This window comes from Chanodichthys erythropterus, chromosome 16, assembly GCF_024489055.1.
Source record: "Chanodichthys erythropterus isolate Z2021 chromosome 16, ASM2448905v1, whole genome shotgun sequence".
In the NCBI taxonomy this organism is placed as follows: Eukaryota; Metazoa; Chordata; class Actinopteri; order Cypriniformes; family Xenocyprididae; genus Chanodichthys; species Chanodichthys erythropterus.
Genome location: NC_090236.1, coordinates 18,393 through 33,349, shown reverse-complemented (window position 1 = coordinate 33,349; position 14,957 = coordinate 18,393).

The window sequence follows — 14,957 nt, the reverse complement described above, 5'->3', positions numbered from 1 at the left end:
CATAAATCTTCTCACAGCGCGTGCAAGTTCTCTTTCGCGTCTTGTTCTTGAAGGTTTAAATCAGCAAAGCTTAAATGAGTTTAGTTTAAACAGATAGCATCGTGTGCTGTTCAGGTCTCACCTGCGCTCGCGCTCTATCAACACCCGGGTGATGACGGCGTAAATGACTGGACATTAGAGCACACGGCACTCGCTGTTAACAGTTTACAAAGAGTGACTGTTTTGTCCACGCTTTTTGATTATCGTTGTTGTAACGTTTTGCGCATCCATCGACTGAAACATACATTATCTGAACTCTGTCTGTCTGTTTTCCATGTTGCTATTTTAAACAAACCATATTAACGCTGAGCACTGGCTGATGGCTGCGTGTCTCTGTGGTGTACGTCATCACGCCAATGGCCAATCGCGTTCTGCTCTTTCTAACAGCTGCGCCTCAAGTCAGTGAGAAATGTTGTAATGTATATATCGAAATACCGGAAATGTGTTTAAAAATCATATCACCGTTATATAATTATATCGCGATATATATTGATATTGAATTATTGTCCAGCCTTACTATAGTCATCTGGTTCATGGCCTTTGACAGGAGGTCGCTCAGCTCTGCTGGGGTGCAGGAGGACATCAGCATGGAAGGATCTAGGAACATAACATGCAATTTGTCACAGAGCCAACAACATTTATTACAGGTTTATTACAAGGAACCAAGCTAGAGCAGAGGTGGGAAGAATAATATACATAATATTAAAAAATAATTTCTTAAGTTAACAGAATTTATATTTTTAGTATTAAAATTCACTATTGTACATACAGTGTCACTTACGTTTGGATGTCAAAGCCTTCTTAACTAATAAATTAAAAATATGTAATTTTAAAAAAGAAAACTGCAGATGCATGGTGATATAGGTAAAATATATTGTGAAATAAATGCATATTAAACTAGATAAAAAAGTGTGAGGACAAACTTTAAGTTGGCTTGAAAAAGCCGGTCCAGAAAGTTTGAAGTAGTTTTAAAAGTGTGAAGTTTGAGAGTTTTCAGTTTAAAAGTTTAAGTTTTAGTTTAGTAGTTAGATTTAACATTAGGCTAATCACTATTAGCATGTAGCTATTCACTGCTAGCATGTGTAGCATGTTGGAAGTCCAGATTGCTAGGATGAGTCAAAAGAGCCAACCGCCATGTCTCTACGATGTTCTTATGCAGAGATATAGATCTTGCAAAATGGTTGCTAGGGTACTCTGTTTGGTTGCTACGGAGTGGCTAGGCAGCTACCAGTGATGATACTCCAAAGGCTGCTTGACAATATAAACCAACCCCCATGTCTGTACGATGTTCTGATGCAGAGATAGATAGATAGATAGATAGATAGATAGATAGATAGATAGATAGATAGATAGATAGATAGATAGATAGATAGATAGATAGATTTAGTTTGATAGATAGATAGATAGATAGATAGATAGATAGATAGATAGATAGATAGATAGATAGATAGATAGATAGATCGATCGATCGATCGATAGATAGATTGATTTAGTTTGATAGATAGATTGATTTAGTTTGATAGATAGATAGATTTAGTTTGATAGATAGATAGATTTAGTTTGATAGATAGATTTAGTTTGATAGATAGATAGATATAGTTTGATAGATAGATAGATAGATTTAGTTTGATAGATAGATAGATAGATAGATAGATAGATAGATAGATAGATAGATAGATAGATAGATAGATAGATAGATAGATAGATAGATAGATAGATAGATTGATTTAGTTTGATAGATAGATTGATTTAGTTTGATAGATAGATAGATTTAGTTTGATAGATAGATAGATTTAGTTTGATAGATAGATAGATAGATAGATTTAGTTTGATAGATAGATTGATTTAGTTTGATAGATAGATAGATTTAGTTTGATAGATAGATAGATTTAGTTTGATAGATAGATAGATTTAGTTTGATAGATAGATTTAGTTTGATAGATAGATAGATATAGTTTGATAGATAGATAGATAGATTTAGTTTGATAGATAGATAGATAGATAGATAGATAGATAGATAGATTCAGTTTGATAGATAGATTGATTTAGTTTGATAGATAGATTGATTTAGTTTGATAGATAGATAGATTTAGTTTGATAGATAGATAGATAGATAGATTTAGTTTGATAGATAGATAGATAGATAGATAGATAGATAGATAGATAGATAGATAGATAGATAGATAGATAGATAGATTTAGTTTGATAGATAGATAGATAGATAGATAGATATAGATAGATTGATTTAGTTTGATAGATAGATTTAGTTTGATAGATAGATAGATAGATAGATTTAGTTTGATAGATAGATAGATTTAGTTTGATAGATAGATAGATTTGGTTTGATAGATAGATAGATATAGTTTGATAGATAGATTGATTTAGTTTGATAGATAGATTGATTTAGTTTGATAGATAGATTTAGTTTGATAGATAGATAGATAGATAGATAGATAGATAGATAGATAGATAGATAGATAGATTTAGTTTGATAGATAGATAGATAGATAGATAGATTTAGTTTGATAGATAGATAGATTTAGTTTGATAGATAGATAGATTGTTTGATAGATAGATTTAGTTTGATAGATAGATTTAGTTTGATAGATAGATAGATAGATATAGATAGATAGATAGATAGATTTAGTTTGATAGATAGATAGATAGATAGATATAGTTTGATAGATAGATAGATAGATAGATAGATAGATAGATAGATAGATAGATAGATAGATAGATAGATAGATAGATAGATAGATAGATAGATTTAGTTAGATAGATAGATAGATAGATAGATATAGTTTGATAGATAGATAGATAGATAGATAGATAGATAGATAGATAGATAGATAGATAGATAGATAGATAGATTTAGTTTGATAGATAGAGAGATAGATAGATAGATAGATAGATAGATAGATAGAGTTAGTTTGAGAGATAGATAGAGAGATAGATTTAGTTTGATAGATAGATAGATAGATAGATAGATAGATAGATAGATTTAGTTTGATAGATAGATAGATAGATAGATAGATAGATAGATAGATAGATAGATAGATTTAGTTTGATAGATAGATAGATAGATAGATAGATAGATAGATAGATAGATAGATAGATAGATAGATAGATAGATAGATAGATAGATAGATTTAGTTTGATAGATAGATAGATTTAGTTTGATAGATAGATAGATAGATAGATAGATAGATAGATAGATAGATAGATAGATAGATAGATAGATAGATAGATAGATAGATAGATAGATAGATAGATAGATAGATTTAGTTTGATAGATAGATAGATTTAGTTTGATAGATAGATAGATAGATAGATTTAGTTTGATAGATAGATAGATAGATAGATAGATAGATAGATAGATAGATAGATAGATAGATAGATAGATAGATAGATTTAGTTTGATAGATAGATTTAGTTTGATAGATAGATAGATAGATAGATAGATAGATAGATAGATAGATAGATAGATAGATAGATAGATAGATAGATAGATAGATAGATAGATAGATAGATAGATAGATTTAGTTTGATAGATAGATAGATTTAGTTTGATAGATAGATAGATTTAGTTTGATAGATAGATAGATTTAGTTTGATAGATAGATAGATAGATAGATAGATAGATAGATAGATAGATAGATAGATAGATAGATAGATTTAGTTTGATAGATAGATAGATAGATAGATAGATAGATAGATAGATAGATAGATAGATAGATTGATTTAGTTTGATAGATAGATAGATTTAGTTTGATAGATAGATAGATAGATAGATAGATTGATTTAGTTTGATAGATAGATAGATTTAGTTTGATAGATAGATAGATAGATAGATAGATAGATAGATAGATAGATAGATAGATAGATAGATAGATAGATAGATAGATTTAGTTTGATAGATAGATTTAGTTTGATAGATAGATAGATTTAGTTTGATAGATAGATAGATAGATAGACAGATAGATAGATAGATTTAGTTTGATAGATAGATAGATAGATAGATAGATAGATAGATAGATAGATAGATATAGTTTGATAGATAGATAGATAGATAGATAGATAGATAGATAGATAGATAGATAGATAGATAGATAGATAGATAGATTTAGTTTGATAGATAGATAGATTTAGTTTGATAGATAGATAGATGGATGGATGGATAGATAGATTTAGTTTGATAGATAGATAGATAGATAGATAGATAGATTGATTTAGTTTGATAGATAGATAGATTTAGTTTGATAGATAGATAGATAGATAGATAGATAGATAGATAGATAGATAGATAGATAGATAGATAGATAGATAGATAGATAGATAGATAGATTTAGTTTGATAGATAGATTTAGTTTGATAGATAGATAGATAGATAGATAGATTTAGTTTGATAGATAGATAGATAGATAGATAGATAGATTTAGTTTGATAGATAGATAGATAGATAGATAGATTTAGTTTGATAGATAGATAGATTTAGTTTGATAGATAGATAGATAGATAGATAGATAGATAGATAGATAGATAGATAGATAGATAGATAGATAGATAGATAGATAGATAGATAGATAGATAGATAGATTTAGTTTGATAGATAGATAGATAGATAGATTGATTTAGTTTGATAGATAGATAGATTTAGTTTGATAGATAGATAGATAGATAGATAGATAGATAGATAGATAGATAGATAGATAGATAGATAGATAGATAGATAGATAGATTTAGTTTGATAGATAGATAGATTTAGTTTGATAGATAGATAGATAGATAGATAGATAGATAGATAGATAGATAGATAGATAGATAGATAGATAGATAGATAGATAGATAGATAGATAGATTTAGTTTGATAGATAGATAGATTTAGTTTGATAGATAGATAGATAGATAGATAGATAGATAGATAGATAGATAGATAGATAGATAGATAGATAGATAGATAGATAGATAGATAGATTTAGTTTGATAGATAGATTTAGTTTGATAGATAGATAGATTTAGTTTGATAGATAGATAGATAGATAGATAGATAGATAGATAGATAGATAGATAGATAGATAGATAGATAGATAGATTGATTTAGTTTGATAGATAGATAGATTTAGTTTGATAGATAGATAGATTTAGTTTGATAGATAGATAGATTTAGTTTGATAGATAGATAGATAGATAGATAGATAGATAGATAGATAGATAGATAGATAGATAGATAGATAGATAGATAGATAGATTTAGTTTGATAGATAGATAGATAGATTTAGTTTGATAGATAGATAGATAGATAGATTTAGTTTGATAGATAGATAGATTTAGTTTGATAGATAGATTTAGTTTGATAGATAGATAGATAGATAGATAGATTGATTTAGTTTGATAGATAGATTGATTTAGTTTGATAGATAGATAGATTTAGTTTGATAGATAGATAGATTTAGTTTGATAGATAGATAGATTTAGTTTGATAGATAGATAGATAGATAGATAGATAGATAGATAGATAGATAGATAGATAGATAGATAGATAGATAGATAGATAGATTTAGTTTGATAGATAGATAGATAGATTTAGTTTGATAGATAGATAGATAGATTTAGTTTGATAGATAGATAGATAGATTTAGTTTGATAGATAGATAGATTTAGTTTGATAGATAGATAGATAGATAGATAGATAGATAGATAGATAGATAGATAGATAGATAGATAGATAGATAGATTTAGTTTGATAGATAGATTGATTTAGTTTGATAGATAGATAGATTTAGTTTGATAGATAGATAGATTTAGTTTGATAGATAGATTGATTTAGTTTGATAGATAGATTGATTTAGTTTGATAGATAGATAGATTTAGTTTGATAGATAGATAGATAGATTTAGTTTGATAGATAGATAGATAGATTTAGTTTGATAGATAGATAGATAGATTTAGTTTGATAGATAGATAGATAGATTTAGTTTGATAGATAGATAGATAGATTTAGTTTGATAGATAGATAGATAGATAGATAGATAGATAGATAGATAGATAGATAGATAGATAGATTTAGTTTGATAGATAGATTGATTTAGTTTGATAGATAGATAGATTTAGTTTGATAGATAGATAGATTTAGTTTGATAGATAGATAGATTTAGTTTGATAGATAGATAGATTTAGTTTGATAGATAGATAGATTTAGTTTGATAGATAGATAGATAGATAGATAGATAGATTGATTTAGTTTGATAGATAGATAGATTTAGTTTGATAGATAGATAGATTTAGTTTGATAGATAGATAGATAGATAGATAGATAGATAGATAGATAGATAGATAGATTTAGTTTGATAGATAGATAGATAGATAGATAGATAGATAGATAGATAGATAGATAGATAGATAGATAGATAGATAGATAGATAGATAGATAGATAGATTTAGTTTGATAGATAGATAGATAGATTTAGTTTGATAGATAGATAGATAGATAGATAGATTTAGTTTGATAGATAGATAGATAGATTTAGTTTGATAGATAGATTTAGTTTGATAGATAGATAGATAGATAGATAGATAGATAGATAGATAGATAGATAGATAGATAGATAGATAGATAGATAGATAGATAGATAGATTGATTGATTTAGTTTGATAGATAGATTGATTTAGTTTGATAGATAGATAGATTTAGTTTGATAGATAGATAGATTTAGTTTGATAGATAGATAGATTTAGTTTGATAGATAGATAGATAGATAGATAGATAGATAGATAGATAGATAGATAGATAGATAGATAGATAGATAGATAGATAGATAGATAGATAGATAGATAGATTTAGTTTGATAGATAGATAGATAGATTTAGTTTGATAGATAGATAGATAGATAGATTTAGTTTGATAGATAGATAGATAGATTTAGTTTGATAGATAGATAGATTTAGTTTGATAGATAGATAGATAGATAGATAGATAGATAGATAGATAGATAGATAGATAGATAGATAGATAGATAGATAGATTTAGTTTGATAGATAGATTGATTTAGTTTGATAGATAGATAGATTTAGTTTGATAGATAGATTGATTTAGTTTGATAGATAGATTGATTTAGTTTGATAGATAGATAGATTTAGTTTGATAGATAGATAGATAGATTTAGTTTGATAGATAGATAGATAGATTTAGTTTGATAGATAGATAGATTTAGTTTGATAGATAGATAGATAGATTTAGTTTGATAGATAGATAGATAGATTTAGTTTGATAGATAGATAGATAGATAGATAGATAGATAGATAGATAGATAGATAGATAGATAGATAGATAGATAGATAGATAGATAGATAGATAGATTTAGTTTGATAGATAGATTGATTTAGTTTGATAGATAGATTGATTTAGTTTGATAGATAGATAGATTTAGTTTGATAGATAGATAGATTTAGTTTGATAGATAGATAGATTTAGTTTGATAGATAGATTTAGTTTGATAGATAGATAGATTTAGTTTGATAGATAGATAGATAGATAGATAGATAGATAGATAGATAGATAGATTGATTTAGTTTGATAGATAGATAGATTTAGTTTGATAGATAGATTGATTTAGTTTGATAGATAGATAGATTTAGTTTGATAGATAGATAGATAGATAGATAGATAGATAGATAGATTTAGTTTGATAGATAGATAGATAGATAGATAGATAGATAGATAGATAGATAGATAGATAGATAGATAGATTTAGTTTGATAGATAGATAGATAGATTTAGTTTGATAGATAGATTTAGTTTGATAGATAGATAGATTTAGTTTGATAGATAGATAGATAGATAGATAGATAGATAGATAGATAGATAGATAGATAGATAGATAGATAGATAGATAGATAGATAGATTTAGTTTGATAGATAGATAGATAGATAGATAGATTTAGTTTGATAGATAGATAGATAGATAGATAGATAGATAGATAGATAGATAGATAGATAGATAGATAGATAGATAGATAGATAGATAGATAGATAGATTTAGTTTGATAGATAGATAGATAGATTTAGTTTGATAGATAGATTTAGTTTGATAGATAGATAGATAGATAGATAGATTTAGTTTGATAGATAGATAGATAGATAGATAGATAGATAGATAGATAGATAGATAGATAGATAGATAGATAGATAGATAGATAGATAGATTTAGTTTGATAGATAGATAGATAGATAGATAGATTTAGTTTGATAGATAGATAGATAGATAGATTTAGTTTGATAGATAGATAGATAGATAGATTTAGTTTGATAGATAGATAGATAGATAGATAGATAGATAGATAGATAGATAGATAGATAGATAGATAGATAGATAGATAGATAGATAGATAGATAGATTTAGTTTGATAGATAGATAGATTTAGTTTGATAGATAGATAGATAGATAGATAGATAGATAGATAGATAGATAGATAGATAGATAGATAGATTTAGTTTGATAGATAGATTTAGTTTGATAGATAGATAGATAGATAGATAGATAGATAGATAGATAGATAGATAGATTTAGTTTGATAGATAGATAGATAGATAGATAGATAGATAGATAGATAGATAGATAGATAGATAGATAGATAGATAGATAGATAGATAGATAGATTTAGTTTGATAGATAGATTTAGTTTGATAGATAGATAGATAGATAGATAGATAGATAGATTTAGTTTGATAGATAGATAGATAGATAGATAGATAGATAGATAGATAGATAGATTTAGTTTGATAGATAGATAGATAGATAGATAGATAGATAGATAGATAGATAGATAGATAGATAGATAGATAGATAGATAGATAGATAGATAGATAGATAGATAGATAGATAGATAGATAGATAGATAGATAGATAGATTTAGTTTGATAGATAGATAGATAGATAGATAGATAGATAGATAGATAGATAGATAGATAGATAGATAGATAGATAGATAGATAGATAGATTTAGTTTGATAGATAGATAGATAGATAGATAGATAGATAGATAGATAGATAGATAGATTTAGTTTGATAGATAGATAGATAGATAGATAGATAGATAGATAGATAGATAGATAGATAGATAGATAGATTTAGTTTGATAGATAGATAGATAGATAGATAGATAGATAGATAGATAGATAGATAGATAGATAGATAGATTTAGTTTGATAGATAGATAGATAGATAGATAGATAGATTTAGTTTGATAGATAGATAGATAGATAGATAGATTTAGTTTGATAGATAGATAAATAGATAGATAGATTTAGTTTGATAGATAGATTTAGTTTGATAGATAGATAGATAGATATATTTAGTTTGATAGATAGATTTAGTTTGATAGATAGATAGATTTAGTTTGATAGATAGATTTAGTTTGATAGATAGATAGATTTAGTTTGATAGATAGATAGATAGATAGATTTAGTTTGATAGATAGATAGATTTAGTTTGATAGATAGATTTAGTTTGATAGATAGATAGATAGATAGATTTAGTTTGATAAATAGATAGATTTAGTTTGATAGATAGATTTAGTTTGATAGATAGATAGATTTAGTTTGATAGATAGATAGATAGATAGATAGATAGATAGATAGATAGATAGATAGATAGATAGATAGATAGATAGATAGATAGATAGATAGATTTAGTTTGATAGATAGATATATTTAGTTTGATAGATAGATTTAGTTTGATAGATAGATAGATTTAGTTTGATAGATAGATAGATAGATAGATAGATAGATTTAGTTTGATAGATAGATAGATAGATAGATAGATAGATAGATAGATAGATAGATAGATAGATAGATAGATAGATAGATAGATAGATAGATAGATAGATTTAGTTTGATAGATAGATAGATAGATAGATAGATAGATAGATAGATAGATAGATAGATAGATAGATAGATAGATAGATAGATAGATAGATAGATTTAGTTTGATAGATAGATAGATAGATAGATAGATAGATAGATAGATTTAGTTTGATAGATAGATAGATAGATAGATAGATAGATTTAGTTTGATAGATAGATAAATAGATAGATAGATTTAGTTTGATAGATAGATTTAGTTTGATAGATAGATAGATAGATATATTTAGTTTGATAGATAGATTTAGTTTGATAGATAGATAGATTTAGTTTGATAGATAGATTTAGTTTGATAGATAGATAGATTTAGTTTGATAGATAGATAGATAGATAGATAGATTTAGTTTGATAGATAGATAGATTTAGTTTGATAGATAGATTTAGTTTGATAGATAGATAGATAGATAGATTTAGTTTGATAGATAGATAGATTTAGTTTGATAGATAGATTTAGTTTGATAGATAGATAGATTTAGTTTGATAGATAGATAGATAGATAGATAGATAGATAGATAGATAGATAGATAGATAGATAGATAGATAGATAGATAGATAGATAGATAGATAGATAGATAGATAGATTTAGTTTGATAGATAGATATATTTAGTTTGATAGATAGATTTAGTTTGATAGATAGATAGATTTAGTTTGATAGATAGATAGATAGATAGATAGATAGATTTAGTTTGATAGATAGATAGATAGATAGATAGATAGATAGATAGATAGATAGATAGATAGATAGATAGATAGATTTAGTTTGATAGATAGATAGATAGATAGATAGATAGATAGATAGATAGATAGATAGATAGATTTAGTTTGATAGATAGATAGATAGATAGATAGATAGATAGATTTAGTTTGATAGATAGATAGATAGATAGATAGATAGATAGATAGATAGATAGATTTAGTTTGATAGATAGATAAATAGATAGATAGATTTAGTTTGATAGATAGATTTAGTTTGATAGATAGATAGATAGATATATTTAGTTTGATAGATAGATTTAGTTTGATAGATAGATAGATTTAGTTTGATAGATAGATTTAGTTTGATAGATAGATAGATTTAGTTTGATAGATAGATAGATAGATAGATTTAGTTTGATAGATAGATAGATTTAGTTTGATAGATAGATTTAGTTTGATAGATAGATAGATAGATAGATAGATTTAGTTTGATAGATAGATAGATTTAGTTTGATAGATAGATTTAGTTTGATAGATAGATAGATTTAGTTTGATAGATAGATAGATAGATAGATAGATAGATAGATAGATAGATAGATAGATAGATAGATAGATAGATAGATAGATAGATAGATAGATAGATTTAGTTTGATAGATAGATAGATTTAGTTTGATAGATAGATAGATTTAGTTTGATAGATAGATAGATAGATAGATAGATAGATAGATAGATAGATAGATAGATAGATAGATAGATAGATAGATAGATAGATAGATAGATAGATAGATAGATAGATTTAGTTTGATAGATAGATAGATAGATAGATAGATAGATAGATAGATAGATAGATAGATAGATAGATAGATAGATTTAGTTTGATAGATAGATAGATAGATAGATAGATAGATAGATAGATTTAGTTTGATAGATAGATTGATTTAGTTTGATAGATAGATAGATTTAGTTTGATAGATAGATTTAGTTTGATAGATAGATAGATTTAGTTTGATAGATAGATAGATAGATAGATAGATAGATAGATAGATAGATAGATAGATAGATAGATAGATAGATAGATAGATAGATTTAGTTTGATAGATAGATAGATTTAGTTTGATAGATAGATTTAGTTTGATAGATAGATAGATTTAGTTTGATAGATAGATAGATAGATAGATAGATAGATAGATAGATTTAGTTTGATAGATAGATAGATTTAGTTTGATAGATAGATTTAGTTTGATAGATAGATAGATAGATAGATAGATTTAGTTTGATAGATAGATAGATAGATTTAGTTTGATAGATAGATTTAGTTTGATAGATAGATAGATAGATTTAGTTTGATAGATAGATAGATAGATAGATTTAGTTTGATAGATAGATAGATAGATTTAGTTTGATAGATAGATAGATAGATAGATAGATAGATTTAGTTTGATAGATAGATAGATTTAGTTTGATAGATAGATAGATTTAGTTTGATAGATAGATAGATTTAGTTTGATAGATAGATAGATTTAGTTTGATAGATAGATAGATTTAGTTTGATAGATAGATAGATAGATAGATAGATAGATTTAGTTTGATAGATAGATAGATAGATAGATTTAGTTTGATAGATAGATAGATAAAAAGATTTAGTTTGATAGATAGATAGATAGATTTAGTTTGATAGATAGATAGATAAAAAGATTTAGTTTGATAGATAGATAGATTTAGTTTGATAGATAGATTTAGTTTGATAGATAGATAGATAGATAGATAGATAGATAGATAGATAGATAGATAGATAGATAGATAGATAGATAGATAGATAGATAGATAGATAGATAGATTTAGTTTGATAGATAGATAGATTTAGTTTGATAGATAGATAGATTTAGTTTGATAGATAGATTGATTTAGTTTGATAGATAGATAGATTTAGTTTGATAGATAGATAGATAGATAGATAGATAGATAGATAGATAGATAGATAGATAGATAGATAGATAGATAGATATAGAGATAGATTTAGATTTATAGATAGATAGATTTAGTTTGATAGATAGATAGATAGATTTAGTTTGATAGATAGATAGATAGATTTAGTTTGATAGATAGATAGATAGATAGATTTAGTTTGATAGATAGATAGATTTAGATTGATAGATAGATAGATTTAGTTTGATAGATAGATAGATAGATAGATAGATAGATAGATAGATAGATAGATAGATAGATAGATAGATAGATAGATTTAGTTTGATAGATAGATTTAGTTTGATAGATAGATAGATTTAGTTTGATAGATAGATAGATAGATAGATAGATAGATAGATAGATAGATAGATAGATAGATAGATAGATAGATAGATAGATAGATAGATTTAGTTTGATAGATAGATAGATTTAGTTTGATAGATAGATAGATTTAGTTTGATAGATAGATAGATTTAGTTTGATAGATAGATAGATAGATAGATAGATAGATAGATAGATAGATAGATAGATAGATAGATAGATAGATAGATAGATAGATAGATAGATAGATAGATTTAGTTTGATAGATAGATAGATAGATTTAGTTTGATAGATAGATAGATAGATAGATTTAGTTTGATAGATAGATAGATTTAGTTTGATAGATAGATTTAGTTTGATAGATAGATAGATAGATAGATAGATTGATTTAGTTTGATAGATAGATTGATTTAGTTTGATAGATAGATAGATTTAGTTTGATAGATAGATAGATTTAGTTTGATAGATAGATAGATTTAGTTTGATAGATAGATAGATAGATAGATAGATAGATAGATAGATAGATAGATAGATAGATAGATAGATAGATAGATAGATAGATAGATAGATAGATAGATAGATAGATAGATAGATTTAGTTTGATAGATAGATAGATAGATTTAGTTTGATAGATAGATAGATAGATTTAGTTTGATAGATAGATAGATAGATTTAGTTTGATAGATAGATAGATTTAGTTTGATAGATAGATAGATAGATAGATAGATAGATAGATAGATAGATAGATAGATAGATAGATAGATAGATAGATAGATAGATAGATAGATAGATTTAGTTTGATAGATAGATTGATTTAGTTTGATAGATAGATAGATTTAGTTTGATAGATAGATAGATTTAGTTTGATAGATAGATTGATTTAGTTTGATAGATAGATTGATTTAGTTTGATAGATAGATAGATTTAGTTTGATAGATAGATAGATAGATTTAGTTTGATAGATAGATAGATAGATAGATTTAGTTTGATAGATAGATAGATAGATTTAGTTTGATAGATAGATAGATAGATTTAGTTTGATAGATAGATAGATAGATTTAGTTTGATAGATAGATAGATAGATAGATAGATAGATAGATAGATAGATAGATAGATAGATAGATAGATAGATTTAGTTTGATAGATAGATTGATTTAGTTTGATAGATAGATTGATTTAGTTTGATAGATAGATAGATTTAGTTTGATAGATAGATAGATTTAGTTTGATAGATAGATAGATTTAGTTTGATAGATAGATAGATTTAGTTTGATAGATAGATAGATTTAGTTTGATAGATAGATAGATAGATAGATTGATTTAGTTTGATAGATAGATAGATTTAGTTTGATAGATAGATAGATTTAGTTTGATAGATAGATAGATAGATAGATAGATAGATAGATAGATAGATAGATAGATAGATAGATAGATAGATTTAGTTTGATAGATAGATAGATAGATAGATAGATAGATAGATAGATAGATAGATAGATAGATAGATAGATAGATAGATAGATAGATTTAGTTTGATAGATAGATAGATAGATTTAGTTTGATAGATAGATAGATAGATAGATAGATTTAGTTTGATAGATAGATAGATAGATTTAGTTTGATAGATAGATTTAGTTTGATAGATAGATAGATAGATAGATAGATAGATAGATAGATAGATAGATAGATAGATAGATAGATTGATTGATTTAGTTTGATAGATAGATTGATTTAGTTTGATAGATAGATAGATAGATAGATAGATAGATAGATAGATAGATTTAGTTTGATAGATAGATAGATTTAGTTTGATAGATAGATAGATTTAGTTTGATAGATAGATAGATTTAGTTTGATAGATAGATAGATAGATAGATAGATAGATAGATAGATAGATAGATAGATAGATAGATAGATAGATAGATAGATAGATAGATAGATAGATAGATAGATAGATAGATTTAGTTTGATAGATAGATAGATAGATTTAGTTTGATAGATAGATAGATAGATAGATT